Source organism: Colias croceus, chromosome 4 (genome assembly GCF_905220415.1).
Source record: "Colias croceus chromosome 4, ilColCroc2.1".
In the NCBI taxonomy this organism is placed as follows: Eukaryota; Metazoa; Arthropoda; class Insecta; order Lepidoptera; family Pieridae; genus Colias; species Colias croceus.
In genome coordinates, this window is record NC_059540.1 from 4,009,655 (window position 1) to 4,036,500 (window position 26,846).

The following is a 26,846-nucleotide window of genomic DNA, read 5'->3' on the forward strand; positions in this document are numbered from 1 at the left end:
TTTGTTGTGAGAGGTTAAGCGGCGGTTTATTAGGCTCAGCTTCCTATTCGCAAATAGAGGGGTGACGCGACATGATTTTTATTTTAACCGCTTCACAATTGACGCTGAGTTGTGGTGATATGGAAATTATTCGAGAAATAATTATCGCCCAAAGACTACATGTAGGCGAAGCCCTCTTACAATCGATATGAAAATGTGACGAGTGGGGTCGCTTGGCAGCCGGCGGTCCTTAATTAAGAATACGTGACAAAAGACGAGACGTGCACACAAACACAAGTCGCAAAAAGGTCCGGATTACGTAACCCTTTACGGCTTTTGATTTTAAACGCGTGAAGTGCCAATGCCGGCCAGTGGAGTCTAATTTGGAAGGAGACTTGTCAAATCTGGCTTCGGTTTCCCCTCATTTAATCGAGCCACTGTTGCACGTGATGTCGATATGAATGTTGATACAATGGAATAATAGCGTAGGCGGTCACTATGGTTACCCGGGGTTGGACGGAAACCGTACTTGAATAGAGCCGTGAAACGGTTTGAGCTGCGTTTGACCATTACGGTCGGGTCAGCGTTTTGTGCGCTGATTCGGCGCAGTTCAGATAATTAGCAGGCAAACACGGAGTCTGAACAACTTTCGCGGACCGCTCAGGTGCTCTGCAAACACTGCTTGCAAGAAGTTTAACAGCAGTTTAATTGCGGTATGAAAACAGAAGTGCACTGAAAACACTTTAGTTTTCTAAAGAACCAGTCGGTTACAGGGGTTAATATAAGCATAATTAAATTTATTGAAAGCTTATAACTATCCGACGTATTACATATTAATTTTAACGCAAAATTGTATTAAACTTCGAAAATTCGTTTCTGCGTCCACGGTGATTGTAACATAATGTGGAAAACCTTCATAATTTTTCGTTCCTTTACAAAGCACTCATTAGTGTTGGTTCAACGTAAGCTGTGTACACACAGTCCATAAATCTAGGACGTCATCAGCAGAGAGGCGTAAAGGTGCGGACACACGGGGGCCATAAATTAACCGCTACCGTGGCGGTGCTGTGGTCTATGCCCATCCACATGTGATTTAAATATACATGAAAATAACATAACAATATTAATCTACTGCCTAAGCACAATATCGTTTACATAATAATTGATATTAAAGGATTTTTCGGCTACTGTATTCATATTAAAAAAAAAATAATATTTGGAAAGCCTAGGTATTTATAGACTAGTCTGATGTGAGTATTAATATATTCTGCTCGTTCAGTGGAAACTTTTACATTACTACCACAACTATACATTTAATCTAAAGCCATTAAAATTTCAGAAATAGTAAAGCTTGGTATCGACGCACCAATACAATACTTACCTATGGGCTATGTCTCTTGTTAAATATTCGTTGGCTAAAACCAATATGGATTTCTTTATATAATTTATTATGGTTTGTGTTCCGTATTTTCTCATATAATTCACGTCGTACCGGTTAATTTCATTAATTTCCCCTTGAACACGCACTAAGAAACCTGTCCCTCTATATTCGGATCCAATAGGGATTTGGTCCCAATTATGTATTAACCAAAACTTGGCTATATCGGATCGCACGCGAGATCGCCAGGGATTATAGACTTTGTTCGAGAAAGATCTACATCTTTGGAATGAAAGCGCAATTTCAGCACGCACTCTCAATAATTATGTGCGGAACAATGAAACATCTTTACCTTCCCAAAACAGCAACACTTTAAAGGAGGCAAAATTAATTACCTGATATTGTAATGCGGTCTTCATTTAAACACATAATGTATTTTTATAAGCATAACCATAAGCCTAAGCAAGGGTAAACAATATATAATAGGCTGATTCTATTAATATATAATTAACCACAATCATTGCATAGATATTTATGATAAATTAATCTGTTAAAGATAATTCTTTTACAAAGATTATGGAGACAAAAAACCTAAAAAATCGTGGATTTATATTTACGATACAAAGCAATTATTAGGGAAATAAAAATATCTGCTACCGAATATCATAAAAACAAGTAATAAGATACAGTTGTATTAAAATTTCTCGTTCCATATTATACGGATATATTTTAACTCAACGAAAAATCCCCAATTCCCCAGCAATCCGATCTCACATTAACAAACATTAAAAGCCTAACGCCCGTGAACAAATGACATAATAACCCAAATTAACCAGCAACTAGCTGTTGTTCATTACCCGGTATAATTCCCTACCCACCTCGGCGGTATCGATCGTTTGCCCGCGACAGAAACTTTCTAGACAGCTTTTATATGCACCGACTCTTTAATGCTGTGTTTTAGTATACTGCGCTCGATCAAACACGATGCGTATTGTTGGAACGGGTCATTTGTTACCCAAGCACGTAAGGAATTCGAGTGGTATATTGGCGGTACTTCATCATCAGATTTGAAGCACGTTAATTGGTTTACGTTTAATGTTTTTATGCACTTTTGCATCTTCGAGAGGTAAATCGCTTTGATAAGGATGCAGATGCCATCCAAATAATTATACGCGTACTGTTGACAAAATTTTACATTGAAAGCTTAAAGGGCTTAACCACATATTTGCCACTGCTTATTTTTCTATGTAGTCTGCATCTCTCTTAGCATTGCTAAGAGAGATGCAGACTACATAGAAAATATATAATACATAGAAAATAATACAATTGTTAGATAGTTAATCCAATGTAGAATATAATGTGGCACCTTGAGGTGGTGGTTTTTAAAATTGTAGATTATGGTCTTATCGTTGAGTACCTACTAAATGTTGTGTTTCAAGATTTCGTCGTCTCAGAATTATTTATTTTTAATTGTTATTAAATGCATTCACTTCTACGATATTTTGAAATGGAACTCTCATTTATGCCAATGTGAGTATTTAACACGCTATAGTTTGAAAACTTAGAAATCAAGAAAGGCTTGGCGTGGACAATATATTTCAAACTTACATAAAATAACATTTACTAGGTCATAAGACACCCGTAATCCTATTTTGTGTCCGCGAATTCTACGTATCTAACATTTTATTGAGCAACCCTTCACTCGTTAAAGTTTATTTAGATTGATGTCAGAACAAGGGCTGTGACGTAATCATGCGATCCCATGTGGGGTAGTCTAATCAGCTATGAAAATTAGGTTCCGCTCATATCTTCTGCTTTGTACTGAGGAATTTAATTACTATTTGGAAATAACGTTACGTTGCCTTACAAGTTATATTCTTGATGTTTAATTTACATTTGGATGATTAGGATGAGATGGGATCGATAATGATTTGGGTTTTGAGAATTTGCTCGTGTTATTTGCCTTTAAAACAATATTGTATCAGATTGATTGATGCATCATATTTGTTAACAAACTATACGGCAAGTATTAATGTTAACAAATATGATGCAAAATGCTGTAAGTTTCGTGGAAAGTGGAGGATAGAAAGTAGGATTGAAAGATGAAGTTAAGGTTTGGTCATTGTCATGTTTTTTCTGGAATTTTCGTCTTTGTGTGGTAGTCAGCTGTTTAAACATTTCTTTTATTTTTTTAGTAAGGAAGAAAACTTCCTAAGCTGTTTAAACATTTCTTTTATTTTTTTAGTAAGGAAGAAAACTTCCTATCAAAATTTTATCTGTAGATGTTCATGAAATTGCTTATTATTTATTTAACCATAATAATAGGATAAATGTTACAGTACTTCAAAAGAGCAAGAGTACATATTATGTCAAATTGAAACATAACCTACTTTTAACTAATCGCGGTTACCTAATCAGTCTTAGAAGATGAACTTTCAAACATCACATCATCAGGATATACTAACACCACTAGCAGTACGTAAATCGTACCACAACCTTGAAATTGTACCAAAAAATTCCATCCAAGACACCCATGGCTTACGAGATGTATGTATGTAAACGTTCAGGTCGAACCACACCATCCATCAACCAATTAGAGGTGTGATCAATCATCGGCCCGATCACTCCCTTGGCCGCACCTCGATGATTTTTTCCCACTTTTGTAGCCAAGCCGCTGGGGCCTTGTTAATCACGTGTGATGGGCACACAGTACCCTAAGTGAAAATTTAATTTTAGTTTTATTTTTCATTGATTGATATTATGTGTTTTAGTGGAAAGAAAAATAAGAAATTAAGTTTTTATCAAATTAATTGTCACCAGCACTCACTTGTTTTTATTATTGTTTCCGTTAAGTAATTAAAGGCAAGAGTAGCATTATATTATCAAAATCTGATAACATTACAAATATGGCAAGGAAACATTGCGATAAAAACATTTCAATAAAAACAAATGTGAAGCTATCTAAAAACAGTTATTTAAAACAAAATAAAAATCCCTCACACTTTCAATCTTCATAATACGAAATCCAGCAAAACGGCACGCTATAAAAAGATGAACAATAATTCTTTTTTATTACGCGCCAAAGTGGGAATCTCATTGTCGGCGAGGAAATAAATATTATCAGGAAGGAAAAAGAAAAGGAATAACACAACATAAAATATTAAGATTCAGCCGCGATTGGCATCATTGCGGTCGTGGATTTCTTAGGGGAAGTACGTACGTCTTTGAATGTTAATGGAATTTGCATAGCCGAAGTCATGAAATAAATCAGCCGAGACGGACAACGGGGACGCTGATTCATTATGTTCTCTTTGTCTACGCGACTAGCAATTAATGCAGAAATATCCCCTGTTATTGAATTTCTTTGGGGAACCTCATTTGAATTCAGACATCAATACTATTGTAAGGGAATCAAATTGGAAATATCTGGCTGCTTTAATTTTTTATCGTTTTAATTTATACTGAAATGCTAATATGGATTTTTTTATGCACGATGCAGAAAAAACTTTATTAGGAAAGAGGTCTTTCATAATAGCTATAACGATATTAGATGCCTACTAAAACATTGTATTTATGAAATAGTTTGGAAAATCCAAAAGTGCACGCCTCATAATCTCATCCTTTACAATAAAATTGATTATTTATAAAGAGTACACTATAAATATAAGTTACGAGCAGTGGTGGCTCAGTGGTGAGACCTCGGACTTCGAATCGATAAGTCCGTGGTTCGAGACCAGGCGAGCGCGCAGGAAATAAATTGATTTTTCAATTTATCTGCGCATGTTGTAACATCACCACTGCTCGAACGGTGAAGGAAAACATCGTGAGGAAACCGACATGTCGAAGAATTAAAAAGTTCGACGACATGTGTCATCCGCCAACCCGCACTTGGCCAGCGTGGTGGATTATGGCCTGTACCCTCATAGGAGGCCCGTGTCCCAGCAGTGGGAACGTATATGGGCTGATGATGATGATGATGATGATGATGATGATGATAAATATAAAAAAGAAATAAAATAAAACAGTTGGAAAAGTAAAGAAAGCGGTGCCGTAATAATTGAGCTATTTTTCTTGTGGCCCCACCAAGATGTGAAACTGCGCAGGTTTAAGGGACTGACTACCAACTTATTTTTTTAAACCTTGGCTTATAGTATAAAGAATCGAGTTTATAATGGTGAATTTTGATAAACTTTGACTAAAAATATAAAAAAAATAAAGAATATATATAGATATACTAAAATTATGGAGAACAGTCGATATTTTTTTTTGTTTATTTAATAACAATTAAACCACATCGAATCAGACCCTGAAAAATGAAAGGGTTCTATTCCTGAGCATACTCAAGCGTAAGAGAAAAAAAAGACTCGATTAGTAAAGTATTTCGGTCGCTATCGTGTTAACAAGAAAATCCTCCGCACATACAGACACACGGACGTCCAAGACAGAACTTTTTTAAACTGTTTTTTAACTAGTTTAAATAACAAAAATGACATCAAAAATATCATGAATGTTAAAAATAGTGTTTTTTCTTAATATGTGTGTGTATGTATTATCTTACAAGTGCAATGTATGATACATAAAGACATTTTAAGTTTGAAAAATCAGATGTTTTGCGCGAAGTGACAGTAGTACCCACCTCAACGCTTCGCTTATGAGGCGTGCAATAATTTGTGTACTATTGCTTCCACTGTGATATGGAATTTCTGAACTGTTACAAGCCTTCAATAAACAAACAGTAAGTAAAGGTATCCAAGATCAGGAAAATAAGCTCCAAATCACTTTTTCGATTTAGAAATGTGTGTCGAAAGGGCTCACCTATGCGGATAATGTCGGGATCTCGCATCAAATTGCACTGTATTGTGCGGCAAATGCGAGAAAAACGAAGAAAGTGTTAGGGCATTTACATAACTTGAGACAGAGGGTCGCTGATACATACAAAAATATTCAGGACCGAGGTGATGAAAGCCCTCGGGGTGACTTGCATGCATGCCTTTATGATAGGGAAAATATTTACAGTCTGCAAAATTTTTCATATTTATACAGAGGATAAGTACGATCTGCCATATGTTGCCCTCTTCAAATGTAGTTTACTTAGACCTCCCCAGGAAAAAGTGCATTTACCATACACAAGAGATACTAGGCCAGTTTTGTTTACAAACGGTCGACGAGTCGATAATGTCATCGACTGTGGTGGCGGGAAAGTTTTTATGAATTAACCGTCAAACAAGTAAAGAAGAACAATGAAAAACAAACTCTTCAAACAAAAATCGATGACAATCTGGGCCAAAAACTTTCTGAAACTTTGCCGGCAAAAAGATTTATATACTTATAAAAAACTGTGGAAGGGAAGTTTTCGAAAAACTTTAAATTGCGACCTTGAACCGGCGAACTTTGTTTCGGATTACTATTAGTAAAGTTCAAGTCGGGAAGTTTTTAATGGAACGGGGTTGATATGCCGCGGAGTTGTGTCATTGGCTTCGAAATTAATAGGGGTCGTTGATGTACCTAGTATTGCAATCCGCGCTCAGAACAGTCCCTCAGTCGCGATTAATATATGTGGCGGGTCAATGACCGAAATATTACGAATGCAAAGAGACTAAAAATTAAGAAGAAATTTATTAAGGTACTTATCGAGAATTGTAGAATAAATGAGTTTCGTCACTGATGGAAAGCGGAAAATATGGCTTCAAAAAGTGCAGTATTACGCAATCCGAATATTTTTAATTAATAGCTGGTAGGTACTTATGTATATATTCAATATATAACGTAAATTGCATACAACGTTGAAAAAGAAGAATTGACTTGGACGAATGTTAATTATTTTTAAAGCAATTTATTTTTAATTCAATGTTACAAAGTAACACTAAAATGTATCTTGCACGTAATAATCGTAAAAACAAATCGTCCAATCTAATTAAGCCATTCCATCAACAACGGGGACCAACAAAAAAGTGTCTTGTAAAACAATGTATCTCAGCATTTCCATCTAAAAGGCATTTAAGAGACAACAGCGTCAATTGCGACATCGTTTCCTTTATTAACTGTTAACTAGGACCGGGTGTTTATGTAAATTGTTATTGCTTTTTTAAGAAAAATCGCGTTTGACACGTCGCTCGAGAGCCTGCCTCATTATTGCTGGAGATCGTTCGTCCCGTTTGGGCACAATGGGATTTTGAAGGTAAATAAGTCTTTAAAAGAGGAATAAGTAAATTAGAAGCGACAAGATAAGAATCTCCCCTATTTTTTCGAAGGTTGGGGTGAGAAAAATGCGATCGCCTTTGCTGCGGGCGGTAGGTGTAGGTTCGACAAGTATGGAAACGTCAGTTGTTTCTAGTTAAAAGGACTTGAATAATTGTATAAAATACGTTTTAAGTTTATGTATCTCGTTAAATAGGTAATTACCCAAAAATAAAATAATTTTCCCAATATATTGCCTTAGTTTCAGTATACTAATGTATTATTACCTAAAATGTTACTGCTTTATTTGTATCAGTTGTTATATGTTTTGTCTGTTACTGTAAGTATTTTACTTTAGTAAAATCTTTATTTATTTTAAGTTACAATTCATAAATACACTTAATACATTATCCACTATACGAATTAACAAAAATTCAGGAAATACTTTACGAAAAGTCTCACTAGTAAATAAATGAAATGTATTAAAGAGTGCTCTCCATACTACGAAGCATTTAAAAATCTTTTAAGGGTGAGTGCGGCGACACTCTTGGCCGGTATCATAACAGCTGCTTCCAGTGATACCTTTCCATTAAGCCATCTGATATATATATATATATATATACTTATACTTATACATATACATCGTTATACACGCTCATGTTTTTAAATTGTAATTTTAAGACGCTTTGTTGAATAAATTTATAAGTATTTACTTAAGATTCAAGATAGGAATATGCTATGGTATCTGTTTAATTTTAATTTAAGATATTTATTTTGAGGTTGGAGTAATTTTGTTAGTAAGCCGAATTTCTGTATGTTAACACAGTAGTCATATACCATTTCAAAACGGTTTCAATTCTCATAATATGTATATCTAATACAAAATGTCCCTTATATGGAATCTCGATGTCAATTGTTATTTAAAAAAAAATAGATAAAAACTCTTCTTTAAACGTTTTTACTATAAGCAAAGTTGCATACCATATTCATTGGTAATCTCATCTTATTCTAGTAAAATTAATCATGCCCAAATAAATACCAAGTGAATTATTATAAAATATCCCGGGTCCACACAAATCCCCAAACGATTCCTTTATTACCTTACCGTCGAAACGTCAAATTAGCTTCGTTTGCCGAAGGGCACATTGAATCTGACAGACGTCAAAATAGACTTGCTTGGATTAATGTGCTAATAATTTTTCTCCCATTTATATTTTAAATACGGTTTTTGGATGGTATTTGGGGAACTTATCTGTTCTCATGTAGTCGATTTTTGCTTTTGATATACACGTGATAATTAAAATATATTAATTGATGAATAATACATAAGAATAATATCTACGGTATTCTGATTGGTACCATTATTAATGATGAAAAGAGAGAATATCAAATTAGACAAACATATTGTTTATACCGTATACAGATTACAATCCAAAACAGGAGATTTATTTTACACATAATGTTTAAAGCCCTGAGGTACACTCACATATCAGTACGTAAAATCAACCACGCACATTCAGTTACCACGCGCTGGCAATTTACAAATTACTCCATTTTACAGTTCCCAAAAGACGAGCGAGTTTCGTAAAGTCTGAAAATGATCTTACAAAGTATAGGCCGCCATTTTCTTTGGCCTCGGGGCTTTGAGGCGTGCTGCGTCGATAGAGTTTTAGAGTTATGCAAATGTTATGGACAACAAAAAAGTTAATGTCAATGATAAGTGTTGTCCCCGGGGGACCATCGCGACGTTCTTTCGCGAAACATTGAGAGTTGCAGTATTTTGCCTCCCTTTATTCCCGCTTCTTGTTTGTTTAATGATTCCGATAATCATCAAGTTTAACATGATATAAGCATTCTATACTTAGCGCTCAGATTGTGATGAGATTTGGAAGTAGGTGCAAAACATATAAAAATGTACAAAAGTAAAATGTAAAAAAGCTTATGTAATCAATGATATAATTATCAGTTTCAATACAAAATAAATTTAGGAAACTAACTTTATTAACAAATCTATACCTTATCAGAAGGTAATATTACAAAAGATTCCTTCAGATTTCACCTAAATTCAATAGGGTCCTCTCATCTCTGACAAATTGAAGCTTCCATTTTGCATCCGATTGTCCTCAAGAGGCGCGAAATGACTCTAAAAAGTGCTCCTTGAACGAAGTACGTGGAATTAGTAAGAGGTCTCGGATGAGAGGGGACGGATCCTATTAAAAATACTACGTGGCTTGCAGGTGCGTCTACCAGTGGTTTGTTGAAACTTTTATTCATTATTTCTCCGAGACTGCTTTAGATTATAATATATTAATTATTGTATGCTTTGATTCTGACGAGTCGTGTCGTGATTTATGTTTAGTAAGATGAAGATGATTGATATAATAAGAATATAACTTCATACTTAATTAGCTAGAATGTAACTTATGACTAGCACTGCGACTTTATTACTGAAATTTAAAGACAATTCACACACCAATGATGCTAATATGAAGCACCGCTTTCATCGATCCTGTCTCACATCTAATCTTAAGACTGCCGTGGGTGAAGTTTTACATGCAAATGAATTAATTCTTCTGAGCAGAGTTTGCGGTGCATCGGCGGAGTACAGCTCGTTGCATTTATAATGTGAGTTCATTACCTAGGTAGGGACTCGTCTACGATCTCACGGTAATGGCTTCGGAAGAACGTTCACTTCAATTATGAGTGGGATATTAAATTCGTAGATATCTATCGGCGGGTATAGGTCTACCAGAATCTGATGGCATATTTATATTTAAGAAATAAAAGATTTTCATATGGCAATTTTATTTGACAACTATCAAAATGGTTGTCAAATTATTTGTCTTCTTTGCAATTCTTGAATAATTTTTAGGATTTTGTCTAAAAAATCTTCGAAGATGTCGAAAAAGCCGCTGCGATCACAAGCAAGAGGTATTGTTTATAATGTGTATAGAAAAACATTCGATGAAGAAGGGTCAAACACATCACAATTTTCAATTTTGAATATTTTATTGGTAAATTGGACTTACCCGTTTTGATACTTAAAATTAAAAATATTATAAGTAGGTAACTAACTATAATATTGTTTTTTGATTACAATATAATTTTATGAAAACTTATTACAGGAGTTTCCAATACGGCTATACGTCAAGTCCAAGCTGTCCAAGTCAATTTTATAATTATTTGTGTATCTGTTAATACTTACGAAAATAAACATTGTTTTATTTTATTTTATTGTTATTTTATTTTATAAAAAAAAATATTAGCATTATCTAGTTTTGATCTGCATTATCATTACATCCATATTTTTACATGGCTTAATGATAATGAATATACAAATATAGGTATGTGTAAATAATAATATGTATTACATAGATAAAAGTAATATGTATATTATACATGTAAGTAGTACCTACAAAATATTAAGTGGATATCTCATTATTTGGTACAGTATTGTTCACTTATGTAATGTGACTAATGATGTTGAGGACAAAATAAAAAATAAGCAGTATCAAGATCGGTCAGTCCATTTTCCCTAGGGTTGCACACTCAAAATTTTGATTTCCCCAATTGCCATCAGATTCTGGTTTACCTATATGTAGAGTACACTTGTTTTGGTAGGGAAATTTGAATTCAATTAGCTATCTTTTGGGTATAATTTATACCGCGTTTACCTTGTTATTATGCTGGTAAGATAAATTGTAGAGTTGTAAATTTTCGTATTATTATCAGAAAATCAGAATTAGTATGGAATGTTTGTAAACATAAGATTGCAGAGAAAGACAACATACGTAAGAGCTGTTTCCGTCAATTTCGCTGTTAAAAACTTTTAAATATTTTAAGAGACCGTCTTAAAAATAATGAAATATCAGACTGCTTTTAAGGAAAACTCATTCCGCTTAACATGTTTTCCTTGAGGCATTAACCGCCTCGTGTGCATATTTAATTTTTATACCCACTGTAGATGACGTGATGAATTTTTAGTAAAGTGAGCTCTTTCTATCTTATTAACGGGAGGGTTAATTGGCAAACAAGCTTATTCACGACGGCAGCGTACTCGAGTATTTATTTAATAATAAAGTGGAAAAGTTGGTAACATAAAAACGTGTTGTTTTTATCTCGGTTTGAGCCATAGTTCATTTTACCGCATCTAATTCTATTTTAGTTTTGAAGTATAAAGTTATTGACAAAATAATTAAACAATAAAAAATGTAATATTTTAAATTCAAGCACTATATCATGAAATCCACAGCTATATATCCACCCCCGCGCGGGTAACAATCTACAAATTGGTGCTCACATAGCCTGTCAAAATATTTCCTCGCACGAAATAAAATATCTCAGTTCCAATAAAACATAAACCCTTCCGATGTTTATCGCTGCCCGCTCGTGATTTAGCGTGACAGGCCCATTTCACGGTGTTCCGAGGAGCGATTTCCAAATTGAATTGATATGTTTCCGCTAACGCAGTCGCGGCATTTTTCAGCCCGTATCGCGTATGATGTGCTCGGTAAAGCGTCCGGAAAGAGGTAGGGCTAGCAACGAAGGAGATCTGCTATATCATTGTTTTTATGAATATAAAAGGTGCCTGGAAAAAAAGTAAATTCTGTGAAGAATTAGGGTACGTATACTAAATTTATCTTAAATACTTAATAGTCAACACATGAATATAAATTTTAATATCGTCATATTTAAGCACCGACACAAAATTAACGTTAGTGATAGCGATATGATACTTACTACTACATTATAGTTAACATTATATTTATATGACTATGCTATCATACAAAAAAACATCGTCAAAAAAGATGATAAATAAAATTGTGAAATGCTTTATTTGCGGACCGTCTTTACATGATGTGTGAGAACGGGGGTGTAGTAAAGAGTGCAAACGATCGGGTCGCAGTGTCAGACGCTTCTTCTCGAACACCCAATCTCGCATATTTTACATTTATTTACGCGTACTTACTATTATTATACCAGAAGCCTTCCAGAAGCTGTTTTATTCTAAAACAAAATCTTGAACAAAAAAAGCTAAATTGATACAAAAATTAGCCTGTACATAGGAAAAGTATACAGTCGCAATACAGATCGGTATGATATCGTTAAAAATATTATAATGTTATACAGTCCTAGTCGTAACAAAACTAACCCACCCATAAAATTTACAAACTCAAACTTTTTACATTTATTTATTCAATTAGACTTCTTCTAGAAGCACTTTTGAAACGTCATATTTTTTACATTTACCACCGATACACAGTGCGATAACAAAGAAATTTTTCATCTATCTGTAATCTATATATATAAAACTCAAAGGTGACTGATATAGTGATCTATCAACGCACAGCCCAAACCACTGGACGGATCGGGCTGAAATTTGGCATGCAGGTAGATGTTAGGACGGAAGCGTCCACTAAGAAAGGATTTTGATCAATTATACCCCCAAGGGGATAAAATAGGGGATGAAAATTTGTATCATGTTTATTTATCTTTTCCACGCAGGCGAAGCTGCGGGCAACAGCTAGTATAATATAAACCAACACGCCTAAAATTCAATACAATATGATATAACCAACTATACGTACCAAAAAAACAATTTAAATCAAATTTAAAAACCATTTCAAACTGTAAACACCACGCGACCAAATCTCACAAATCTACTAGTGCGACTGTATGGATATGATAAAGATGTAAAGAACCAATAACCATTCATCCATCAAGTGTCAAGATATAATCTGGGCTGGTGCGACTCACTTAGCCCTTCGGGGAGGAATATAAAAATGGCGTAAGATTTACAGGTTCACTTGATATCGCGAGCAGATTTCGGCTGCATTGTGGTCGCTTAACTCGATGATATACAGCCTCCTGGATAAGTCGGATTGTGAACTTTGAGTTGTATTTGAACGATTTTTTATAGAGTTTTGTGATGGAATATGTTCCCGTGCATCGTTGATGTATTAAAGGTTTAACTGTTAAAAAGAAGATGAACGCAAACTAATAAGTTTAAGTCTGAACTAAATCTAAAACATTAAAATATTTGGAATATTACAGTTTATCGGAAACTGAACAAATAATTTGGAATCAAATTACTTAGAACTGTCTGATAAAATACTACTATCATAAAGAAACTACTCATAAATATTATTCTGCTTTTCGTGTCTTAGAAAAAAATAGTCGATATTAAGATCCCTAACTGGTCTAAAGTCCCAGTATCACTTCTAAGACAAATCTTTTTGTATCTTCCATTCCAGTCGGTTCGGCGATTTAAATCTCTTAAGCTCGGACTACACTCGAAACTCACAAATCTTTTATAATCTTATCAGATCTGGGGTATGTGTCATACTAACTTGTTTCACAGAATTTAAGAACGGATTTTAATAGATAGTATCCACTAACTCTGTGTGTGGACATATTATATTTTAAATATTGTTTTTATTTATGACTAGAGCTTGCATTTAGTTGATTTTATCCAAAGATTGAATATGAACAACGTGTTCAATATTCATCTAAACAAAAACAATTATTTGTTGTAAATTGAAAAAAAAAATGAAAGAAACAAATGTTTTCTGATTTTAATCACGTTCATATTTAAGTGATCGAGTGGTTTCCATAATGCTACGACTCCGGAAATATGTCCGTATGTTTCGCACACACAATATTTAGCTATACATCACAATGCGGGCAGGTACGAGCGGTATTCATAAGCAAATACAAGGAGGGACCCCATAATTTTCGGTTTGAATTTTTCCATCGCGACCGCGAACTCGATTTTCACTCCCAAGGGCGAGCGGACGGTCGGCCTCAAAAATATTAATGAAAATTTTTACATAAATTTATTCGACAGAGGGGCCTTATATCGCTCGATGGGCTCCGCTTCTGTTTTTTATTTATTAATTTAATGGTATTTTCGGTCTAATTACCTGCCTGAGGTATAATTCATTGGCTTCGGTTTAACGAGTATTTGTGGTCATGTGTGGACAATGGATTCGTTTTTTGGTTGAGAATAATAAACATATTTTACTTTTCTTTCTAAAGGCTGAACGTTTTATAGCCTATTTTTGTTTTTGTTTTTTCTTTTTATAAGCAATGATTCATGTGTAAGTAAGTAGGTATATAGAAATAGGTCCCTCATCCTGAAATAACATTTAAATATCAATTGAATGCTTCTAATAAACGGTCTATGTACATGTGGTGTATCTTTCCATCGGATATTTGACTTTCTGTAAAAAGCATTCTTGGTTTAACCCTTCACTGGCGGCTTCAAAAGAACAAACGCAATATATCGGGGTCGGGCTTAATTTGCTCGCTACCAAAATTAAAGCCAGTGGCCCGACCGAATGCTCCAAATTACTCCGCGATATTTTTAACGTGCGGAATGCGTCCGATTTTGGGTTACTCGAGCAATATTAGCTTGATTACCTACCAACTGAACTAATAAAAGATTAACTTTGCTGTTTTGTTTTTCTTGTTTCCGACAAAAGAATAAAACAGTCAATATATCCGCGCAAAACAGACGTGCTACTGCTTTAAAAACTGTGGATGCTTCATTTCTAATTTTACTTTGTAATGATATTGCTTTTCGTTTCTATGTTTTGTTTCTAATTAATTTACGGAAACCTCTCTGAGATTCAAATGTTTTTTACAAACAGAGCGGGGGCTGAGGATTCTTAATTTGCCGCGATGCGCTCGGACTTAAATTTTTTCTCCAAATGAATTTCTCATCTTAGGGGACATTGGCTTCTTGCCGTGTTTACAGAGCTGCCGACGAGTCCCACTTTGTTGTTTAATGAAATTATCGGTTTACCGAGCAAATGAACAAAGCCAAATTTCGCTTTCGACGATTCGGTCAAAAAGGGAGGAATCTTGTTTTTGTTTTCCGCGGAGGTGCTCCGAATGGACTCTTTTGTGGTATTCCTTGCCTCGGCGCGGTACTTAATCAATTATGATCGATTCGTTAATTCGAAATGCAAAGGGGATTAATGAGAATTCTTGCAGTATAGTACAACAAATAAATTTTAAAGCGCGAGGCTTTATTAAGCCGGGTTATTATAATGTAATTGGATTTGCTTCAGTTTTTTATTTTGTTTTAGGCCAGTGTTCTATGTAATGTAAGACGTGGTACTTTCATAGATTTTATTCGTTAATTCAGTTTTCGTGGAATTTAATCAATTTATTCGTATTTGTAATGGGGGAGGAAATTTTAAGTATATAATTTGAACTATTGTATAATTATAAAAATCAATGGTTCTTTTTCATGTATCAATCCTAAAATCTACGAGTATAACAATAATCATAATTCACGGTTTTATTTAGCAAAAAGTAAAAAAAAAAGGCTGAAAGAAAATAATTATAGAAAACATACTCAAACAAAATAATACAACGTCGGACTGATAGATAGACTCGTCTAGCACTAAATTAAAAGAAACAAAAGATAAAAAACTGGCAAAAGCATGAACTATTAAAAAATCTCAAACTAGTTTTCTTAATTCCGTTAATTAAAAGGAGGATCAAATATATCACGATACAAACTGAACAACAACCGTTATAAGCACAATTAGAGACAGTCTCAAAGAAACTCGACCCCTGGCGTCAGTAATGGCCGTCCTTAATTATATAAGTGCTTAAGTAAATGATAGCTAATTCCTGTGCTCCCGCTAACACGAGGTGTGAGTCCATTGTCGACAATCTGTCACTTCCACATCCGGACCTTTTTCCACCAGTCCCGTATTGTTGCCTTTTCAAAGTGAAAAGAATTCTTTCTTTTCGCTTTTTCATCCGGCGCCTGCAATTGTCACCCTCCTAGTGTTTGTTGCGAGTCTGATTAAACACTGCTGTCAAATTAGTTAATTTTTCATCCGTGTACTATTTTGGTTTTGTGGGGGAGGTTTTTATTGTTATCTGGGGGCACGGTAGTGCCCCCGCCAAGACGAGCAAAGCGAACAAGCGAAGCGCACGGGCACTACCTACCTTTTCTCGAAGCGCTTCGACGTTTTTTTGAACCCTCATAACTTGGGTTTGGATTATGCTAGATCAACAAAATTTTCGGGATATATTGCCAATAGCGGACTTATTGAAAATATTAAGTTTTAATTACATTAGCTTTTATACTTCAGATTTTATTTATATCTAAAAAACGCTAATTTCGTCACTGACTCACTGATGATCATCAAAATTCTTAAGGTATTTCCTAATGTCCTAGAAAGCTGAAATTTTGTATGTAAGCTAGTATTAGCACACAAACAACAAAAAAATTATAAAACTTGTAAATTTCATCCCCCAACCCCTTAAACTAGGGAATGGGATTTTGTATGAGACCTGTAATTTTAAATTAAATTTTGATGACGCTAGAGGTCTAATCTAATAATCTAAAACTTGGTTCCCCTAGATATATATATATATATATATATAGGTACTCTTTGTTAAAAAAAAAATTAAAAATTTAATCGACAAATAAAATTTTGTTACAAACAACTTACAAAAAGAAATGAAATCCCACCAAAAACATTTTCATGTAAAATGTTGCCAAGACGAGCCCATATGACTCGCACTGTGAAAAAGTTATCAGATCTCATGTAGAGCCAAGCTTCTAACACTACACGCCCTAACTCTACATGGCCTAACTTCACAAACTCTACACCTTAGTCAAAATATGTGGCTTGGCCGTTCGTTACTACAAGAACTATTGTATAACACAAAAGTAATGAACAGTGAATTAATTAATTTTTCACCTTACGCCGATGTGAATGTAGCGAAATGGCCAAGCCACATATTTTGACTAAGGTGTAGAGTTTGTGAAGTTAGGCCATGTAGAGTTAGGGCGTGTAGTGTTAGAAGCTTGGCTCTACATGAGATCTGATAACTTTTTCACAGTGCGAGTCATATGGGCTCGTCTTGGCAACATTTTACATGAAAATGTTTTTGGTGGGATTCTTATATTCTATATCGTCTTTGAAAATACATTTCATATTATATTACTAATATCTAATTTCATGATATATTGTCGAAATTATGACTGAATATTTTGTCAAAAATTTTCAAACATACAGAGAAATTATATTCTTAAACATAGCAAAGTCTGCTTGTAGCGGTATAATGGTCGTTCATTATTTTAACAAAAATCTTAATTTTATTTAAAATACAATAAGGCACGTTGACGAGCCTGTTAAATTTGGATTTTTTTCCGTGTCGTCGGCATGTCGAAGTGAATTTACATTTAAATAGAACATCTGTGGGTTGGCTCGACCCTCCCAAGGCCTACATACCATTTTTCTTACCCGCTAATTTGTAAATCGTTCCGTAATATTGAAAAATTAAAATGCTGATGCCATATTTTACTCTCTATTTATATGCTAATAATGTCTTGAAATCGGCGAGGGATGAGTCTTGATTAAAATATCAATAGGTAATTTAGGCGTAGTCATACTAGAAACTGTCTACAAAACGTGTGGGAAATAATAATACGAATAATATTTAGCTGCAGAATGTTAATTCGCGTCATTACTATACAAATTGTACAACTGTAATGAGTTTTAATCTCGACGTTTAACCCATTCCTCAAGACGTAACATCACTGCAATTATTTGTAAGAAGGGTTGAGATGAACCTAATGCTGTAATATTCGTAAATTAAGAGCTTCAGCAGCTCCAGTGCTGGTAAATATTATTTTTTTATGTAAATTATGACCCGATTGCGTTAATAAACCTTTACATCTCGTAATTATCTTCACCATTGTCTATGAAAGCGTTGGAGTGGAATTTTCTTGATGAATTAAGGTAGCTTCATGAAATTTATTATGAGGAATTAGATAGAGCATTGTTCAATCTATTGCTTGATTAATTGTTACCAATAACAACATTATCATTTAACAAGGTTATGAAAATTGAAGATGTGTTTTTGTATGAAAATAAATTACAGTAGGTATGCAATATTTCTACGATATTTCTAACTTAAATCGAGACGAGGATTTCGCCTCTTTGCAACCATGTTTATGGTAATTCTTCCACTTTTAAAGTAATGAATAAAAAAAATTAAACAGAATATAATAAGTGACAGTTTCTGGTACATTTTTGCGATGCAATCGTAACGCTCACAAATTTTAAATCCAAATTAAAATCTTATTAATATAACGCTGAGCCGTCATCATCACCGCAACAGCGGGTCCATTAATTAATAAATTAAACAATGCCGTTCTTAATTCTGAAGCGGCTTGCTTGAGCCGCAGTGAAAATATTTGCCATGTATAAATTCTCGCTCCATGATGAAGACAACCCTTCAACGGCGGGCCTGCTTTATAGCTCTATTTGTGTATTTTAATTACTGTCATTATATGCTAATGACTACCATCCCTTTTTCTTATCCTCCTAAATGGGTTATTGCTGAGTTATATCTATATCGTACAGTTACGCCGAGTCGTCGTAAGATTTAAATAATAATAATGGCTCTGGCTCAGAAGGATTATTATATTTTTTACCGAGGGCCAAATGTTTTGATTAATTGTTACCGTGTTGCACAGAGATCTCTTTGGTAATTTGTTTTGTGTTATTAACTTGACGGGAAGTCGTTTACTGGGATGGAAAATTTTGCTCGTTTGGTGACAGTAATCACGTTAGACATATTTCTTGAATAATACAAATTCTATTTAAATAAAATTCAATTAATTGTTAAAGGAAGTGAGCATATTTATCAAATACTTATTCATTTTGAAGAATAATAAAGAAACTAATAACAACAAATTGTACATGCAAAACCTTAAGTCAAAATCACATGCAAATCGCTTCTTAACGACACGCATTTCTTTACCCCATACATTGAAACAGTGGAATTCTTTTACATAATCATGTGTTTAAAATATAGCCTTTTAGCGAGGGGACTCTTAAAGTACTAGTTATGTATGCGCTGTACGTCGTAGAATATAATACCTACAAGTATTTAGCATAATCTTCGGTTGATTTGGAAACGTGTGGAGAAAATACTTTGTCTTGAGTGCATTAAGCTTAATAAAATCACAATGAATAAACAGGGGCACAAAGTATATAAAATGCATACGATTTTCCTTCTTTTGAGGAGGATTTGGAATTTTAATAGAATACATTGGAGAAATTTTTACATTTGTAATAATGCGTCGCATTTTAAACAATACTAGAAATAAATTATTCCCGGGTAAATGTGTATATTAAAAATACAGTTGCGTGATTCTTCACATTTCAGTAAATTTTAAAATTTCAAATTTACAAAACACGCGCGCTCCCGCTGTACTTAGTGTGTCTCGTAAAAATTAGGTTTTCACAAGTTTCCGTGACGTTAAAAGCATCTTCGCCGTCATTCCATCGAGAACATTGCCTGTCCATATTTACCGGCGTCGTTCCTTTTTACGGAACATAATACCAAGGTGTTTATGAGCGCGTCACCGCTTTATTGTTATGTTAGAAGGAACGGGTTAATGTCGTTTTTTATGCCTGGGGAACTCGACTGCTGTATACAGTTTGTTTCAGCTGATTTATTTACGGTGTTATGGAGTTGCTTAAAGTATACTTGGATCACAGTTAATACATATTATATACTAAACATTTAAATATGTTGTAAATAATTAGCTATTTAATAATTAATTTTCATAACAAATAGTTGTAAATACTACCCGCGGATCTATGTAGTACGTACAGTAACACGAATTATTTTTTATTTTCAAACATGAATTGGAAAACCGTAGCAAATCAAATGATTATGCACAGCCAAAATGGCACAAGAAAGAGCTTGGCTCGGTTTGCTCACATATTTATTGCCATTGAAAATCCAGTTCTGAAAATGTATTCGAGCGTACGAGCATAGCATGTTTCCTTGTCGCATTAGGCATAAGTAGTGCTCTCTCCTCACCCTATTAACTGTGATATATGCGACAATTCTTTTCCCAAATCCTTGAAACAGAAGGGAAGTGGTGTCATATCGCGCGCTCCGCTTACGATCGGCATTTTGCATGTGTGACTCGCTAATTCTGTCTGATAAATGATTTTCGCGGTATTTGGAACGCGTCTTGAGTTATTCGTCACGATTTTACATCTTATCGGGTTGACGCCGGTAATTGTACGTATAATATGGGTTGATTTATTGGTTATGTGATGTATAAAACGGAGTATAAATGAATGGATGAATTAAAATGGGCTTTGTCTGGTGTGTGATATGCATCTTACGTGCAAATTGTAGTTGATGATTATACATATTGAATAAATAAAAATAGATCACCTAGTTTATATAAATCAGGTAATTGATAAAAAACTGGACCTTCCGAATTTCGTACCTTTCTCGTAATTTCTATGAAAAGCGGGTCTCCAACGAAAGGCTTTACAAATTTTCGATAAATACGCAAGAACCAGATAGCCCTGCAGGCGAAGCATGAACATATACGCAATCCAGACTAATAAGATGATAACACGGGTCTCAAACGCGATTCCCGTGTTCTCCCCTCGAAGACACCGTGTGTGATGTATGCAAAAAGGGAATTGAATAAGGTGATTTCGTTCCGCGGGTCGCTCCCGTAGGAAAAGAATCCGGTAATGGCGAATACAATAAATTTTCATAAACAAATTGCGATTTGATGGCTGCATATCGGCGCGTGTGCGGAACCCAATAAGGATTGATAGGGAAACAATGTCTCCGCACTGATTGAATGTCAATTTTGCGGCGCGTGTTACGGTCGCGCCTTGCTGAGCGTTCGTACGCTTCGCGAATTGTTATTGCTTTGTTTGTGTTCCTTTTTAATACTTTTTTAGCCGTATTTGAAATCTGTAGGAATGGCTACCTGTTCTTGAGAAATATAGGCATAATATGACAAAATCTTCCATGTAATTTTTGAATATTGAAAACGGCTTATTGGTTCAATGTTCAAGCTATAAAACCTTTGAATAATTGTGATGTTTAATTAAATATTATTTGCCTGAACCAAATAATAACAAAAAAATATTTTTTTTGTTACTACACTTATTTTTATGTAGCCACACATAAAATTGATAAGTTACAAAACAGTGATCGAATATCAATTTGCGGCACGTTGTGGAAAATCGTTGAATTATTTCGGCGACGTTCCTGCTAATGTGCTCACGTCGTTGTACCGAATCTTCATCATATCGATTTTAGAACATCATTTATCATGGAAAACTTATGACATGACACTCGTAATGCAATTTTGAAATTACATTGTGTGTAATAATTTCTTGTGTTTTATTTTATCCCAACATAAATATTATTTTGCTAGGTTATGAATATAATATAACACGGTTACTAATGTACCTAAAAAAAAAGAAAACTTTGTAGCTGGCAAATTCTCTTTATACCTACTTGTTTATATTATAAGTTGTGAAGTTATATCAATAATAAAATATATTTTAAAATAACTTATTAATTAAGTAATTATTAAAAAAAAAAACTTTTTTAGTGTTGAGTGATCAATACAACATTACTTTAAATATTATTCCATTATACATAATTTGAGATTTACTATAATATAATCTTGATAAATGAAGTTTTCGCTACACTTGTGTTAAGTTTAACATTACGTATCAAGCACATGTGTTACCTTCCGACCCCATGTCATAAACAGATATCATTATTGAAGAAGCACCATGTTAACGGGTTTACCGCTAAATATATTATTTTTCGACCCATTTTTAAGCTTATAATATCATTTGTTGTGGTACATGTGGTACGTATAATTATTGATTAGGACTAGTTTAATATTTATGTTAGTTAAGTGGCGAATTTTAATTCTATTGTCTCTAAGTTATAACGATGAAAGATCGAACAAAATTACATAATACTTTAGTAAAAAGTACATCAATACAAACTGTTGATTTTAATATCCTTTTTTAATATATAGAGTAGGTTCATTAAGAGGGATTGAAAAGCGCCTACCTAACACGTGATTACAAATACAATATAAAGACTTCAATCAAAGCTGGAAATAATGAAGCCCTTCTTTTCTCAAAAGCGTTTAAGATAAACAATTAACTGTTCGTCACAGTTTTACCCATACATAATGTGAGATCACTTCGACCTTTCACGCAGGCGGTGGGAGTGACACACGTGAAAGATTTTGACTTGCAAAGCAGCCTCCGTGAGATTTTTCAGGAGGGCGGTAATGACTGCTTGATGTGTTTCCTGCCTACATTCCATGGAACCAGACTTTCTTCATATTTAAATATTGATTCAATTCTTAGCAAGTTAAGAGGATTAGAAATAGGTAGTTACCAATAAAATACATGAAATATTATAGTAGGAGCGAAACGTAATTCACTTTGAAACGTGTTTATAATATACAAACGAGGATGTCTTATTAAACATTCAAATAGAACGTATGCTCATACGAAGGAAATGGGATTGAAACAATCCGTATTGTTCCAGATCTCATAACGCGTTGCCCTTTGACTGTGTATTTCCATACAGAAAGCTCGTACAAAACGACGTGACATAAAGACCTTTCCACACTTGGCTAGCTCGCAGGCGCGCCACCTTTGATGCGCGTATGATTGCCCGCGCCCGCGACACATTGGTTCTATATTGTTGTCTTTTTCAAGTTTCGTAATAAGGGATGAGGGTGTATTAAAGCCTTTTATCCGGCTCGTCACGCTGCCACGTGGGGTCGGGAAGGGGTTTAAGGTGAGCAAACATTAGCTCTTTTACATTTTTGCAATTTCATCGACGACGCCTGACGGCTGTTTACAGTAGTAACTTTCCAGGGATTGTTGAAGAACGTTTTCGGGGCGTAGCCATTAAAAAGGTTTCGGTTATGTAAACGAGTTCTAACATTCGCTTACGAGTGCGCCGAGTCGTACGGGGAGAGTATAATGTTTAATACGAAGTATCAAGGAGGTCGTAGTAATCCGGCGGTTTAGCTAGGCCCGAGGCCAAGTCTCCGAACCGCAGACTGCCTGCAAATCTTGGCTGCGTTCTCGAACATTCCAGAAGATGTAGCGTGGATTAAACGATGCAGTATATTCAACAATTACAGTACATTCGCCGACTCCCGCAGGTAAGATTGCATATTTCAAGAGCGAGACAATATTAGCCGCAGCACTCGAGTGGAAAATGAGACCGTTTTTGGTGCCTAATTTACAGTGGTTGTTATGTGGGGAACATGTTCATTGTACTAAAGCGCTAGTACATATCGTTTCCTGAATAACGTTGGAGACGTTTTAAAATGTATTAACTGAGCAGTTGGTGAATTTGAATAGACAATGCCGTAGTGTGGAAATGTTTATCTGTATTTCATGTACATAAGATTTGCTTCTACTGTTATATTAAATATTCAGTATTTATAAATATTAATTTGTAAGCTTACTGAAACTAATTAAAGATATCGCTCAACTGTATAATAATATCTTTCACATTTATGCGATGGCAATATTAATTGATCATAATTCAGGCGTATCTGCAGCACGGCGACGTTGCACCCACAAGATAAGGGCCGATAATTTTCCTTGTTTTGTTTACCAAATTATTAGCATGTTTTATTTGAATTCAGGAGAATAGGAGGAAAGACAAAATATTATCTTATGTATTATTTTATAGAAACGTGATCGTAAATACAAATTATTATAAAATTAAATTATCATTGCTGTTCATATTCACATTGAATATTTTATTCCAAAAACACGCACGTCGATCCCTTAAAATTACACACGATACAGTGCGCTTAACAACTTTCCCATAAGAGCCCATTATTTACAAAGCCACCGTACCATTAAGATTCTCCACATATCTTCGAAAGGCGCTATGGTAATTACGGGTCCGCCATTTTATCTCGCAACTCTTCGCGATTAGAAGTCGCGCGCTCGCTCCGTTGCACGTAGAAATAACAGGTCCGCGAACTAACTTCGTTTCTGAGAAGCGTTCTGAAATTAATTCGGATGGAAGATATCGGGCTGCGCGATAGCGGGCTCTTCCGCGCCATTTATTGCTCGTGTGGTGCTCGGTATCGGTGAAGGGGTAAAGAATATCAAGATGTAACGAGCGGCAGCCGGAAGGCCCGCAAATGAGCTCACCGACTTATCTACTTTAATGCGAGCGAGGGTTAATTTCGCCTTACATGGGCAATTTGAAGATATCGCCCCGAACTCACGATTGTATCGAGTGTGGCCTCGAAAGCGACGAATTATAACTATTTAAATCCGAAGAAATAGTCTAGACAAAAGGAAAATAGTGCGCGTCTAGAGAAAATGAATGCGGTTGAGCGCAAACATGATGGATGGTGAGCAAATACGTGGAGCGTATTAGGAAATGAAATTAAGTCTCAAGTGCAATCTCGTCAGTGCACATGTCGGCGTATAATGAATATAATGTGGCTTCACCTACAAAGCGAGTCTGCTAAAGGGTAGACTATGATCTATGTTCGGACAGCCTCCGGCGTTACAGATACCGCGCGGAAACTTGGACAGTTTCTAGATTATTTTCTATTTATGTACTTTATGTTAATGTTGAGTTATAATGTTGCAGGGCAAGCATTTAAAATATATTATTTTACAATGTTTAGTTTAGTAGTATCTTACTTAAATTGTGCATTAGAAAGTTTTTTTATTGTAATTCTTAATGTATTTTCTGTTTCTTAGTATTTAATTTAAGTTATTTAGTTGAATGGATACGTATAGGTATAATCTTTTAAATGCACAACAAGGTTTATTTAGCAGATTTTGTCATCGTATGAATCAGCCTCCGCTTGTTGTTTTCGTAATTAAATCTTTATTGTTTTCATAAGATAAATATTCAAAGAACATGCTTCTAAAACTGAAGCCAACGGGAGCAAACATAGCGCGATGTAAGCCAAAGAATTTCCCACGATGAAATATTAAAGAAATACGTAAAGTTATTCTCATGTAATATGCAGCGCGGAGGCGCCCCGGGCTCGCCGGCCGCACCCACCGCGAGCGTTGCATAATTATTTCGAGAAAAACCGCGCGCCGGATGTAGAGAATTTCAACTTTTATAGATGCTTCCATTTTTATTGAATTCCGATTTTAAATCTGGGTTAGCGACAAGATGTGCGGTGTGGCAACGTCGCGGGATTTGTGAAGAGGTTGCGCTGCAAAAACATCTAAAGATCTCAGTATTATTACTTCAAAACTGTATTTATATCTGAAACCGGAGGATAACTTATTTTATTTCTTAATTTTTAAGTGGAATTGAAATGAAATTGGAAACATTGATTTTCCTTTACAAATTGTTTCTCTGCAATAATTATCTACATATAAGTACGTATTGACCACGAAAACATTTTCTGCTTCAATCAGTAACCTGCATTGATATCAAAATACGAATCAAAACCTACTTAAACCCATAAAACGTCTAGCATTTCATCGAGTTTTCTGAAATCCCAATATACCCTGTTTACAAACGTTTGCGGTGGAAGGTGCTCAAAGGGCCGGTTCACACGGCACAGGTCGCGTCAAACGGATTGACTGGGACGTGTCTACACTAACCGCAGTCTACATTAAGTAAATGTTTTAGTGTAAATCGGTTTGTAGCGCTGGACACGCGATTGCCTCATTAGAATAATTTGATTTATCTTGTCTTGAAAGAGGAAAGATGTAAAGGAAAATTAGGCAACTAATTATTTAAAGATGGGACGATTTCAGTTAATTTTTCTAATTTCTACATACTTAATAATTTTTACTCAACATTAACATCTATACAGTTATAGATGAATATAATCTCTATGATTCAAGGATACATGAAATAGCTTGGTCGCCGTAAAGTGGTTAACCCACAAAGGGTTAACCTATAGGCCCTAGATTATTGGTTTTATTACGAACATATTAATATCTGAATACAATACAGACGAGCACAACAACACCTCTTAATATATGAAAATAATTTAAGTACAGATGTCTCTACATATGATATTTCATTTCAAACAATTTCTCTACATTGAAAGTTATTCTAAAACGTACCGAAAATTAGATGCTAAATGACCATGATGTACATTGTACACATACTGCCGTAGACAAGGCCATAAGGACGGAACTATTACACTCGTACAAAAGGAAGTGCAAACCGTTGTGTACGTGAGGGCCCTTAGCAAACATCTGTACACTGTACAGTCTTGTTTATCCTGCCCTATACCATTGTGCAATTAGCCGCAAACGTCTCACCTGGCTATCAAATGCAGTGCTTTGTGAATGCTCACTAAATGCTTGCTAGTTCGTATTGTTTGAATATTTGCTTGCATTGTTTTATTTTAGCTAAGCGGTTTACTATTTTTGGTAGTTTTGATTTTAAACGTTCATTTATTTGTTGAGTGCTTAACTAGCTAATTGTATTAAAAGTA